The sequence below is a fragment of the Penaeus monodon genome, chromosome 23 (genome assembly GCF_015228065.2).
Source record: "Penaeus monodon isolate SGIC_2016 chromosome 23, NSTDA_Pmon_1, whole genome shotgun sequence".
Classification (NCBI taxonomy): Eukaryota; Metazoa; Arthropoda; class Malacostraca; order Decapoda; family Penaeidae; genus Penaeus; species Penaeus monodon.
The window spans coordinates 17,683,126-17,683,479 of NC_051408.1; the positions used below are offsets into that span (position 1 = coordinate 17,683,126).

Consider the following 354-nt stretch of genomic DNA (forward strand, 5'->3'; position numbering starts at 1 on the left):
CATACATACACACACAACGTGTCTTGCCTTAAATAGTTTCCTTGTGATAATTCTTTAATAATATTGTTTAAGGAATAATCAATTTGTTTTCCAGTTCACCTTCAATAAGTGCCAGTCATTACCAAAAGTGCTGTATGGTTGTTATCATTTAACAGATTGTTGTATCATTATACTGCGCAGTGTTGTTTATATTTTGAATGTATTCTATCGATAATATTTGAAAGTGCATTTACATTTTAATAAATAATTTATCCATTGCCGCTTCCTGTTTAACTGTCCACGTCGTTCAAAGTTTAAAAAGTTCTCGTATATTTGGCATTCATATTCCTGGTACTTTCATCCTGCATTGTCGTT

The 354-nt window shown here is 31.4% G+C and overlaps 1 long non-coding RNA gene across 1 annotated transcript in view; it reads left to right on the forward strand.

The window, feature by feature from the left end:
* The window catches only part of LOC119587847, a 1,447-nt gene extending 1,187 nt beyond the window's left edge, over positions 1–260 (forward strand). The window contains exon 2 of the long non-coding RNA XR_005230024.1: positions 95–260. This is a non-coding gene — a long non-coding RNA (uncharacterized LOC119587847). The remainder of the gene's footprint in view (positions 1–94) is intronic.
* The last annotated feature ends 94 nt before the right edge of the window (positions 261–354 follow it).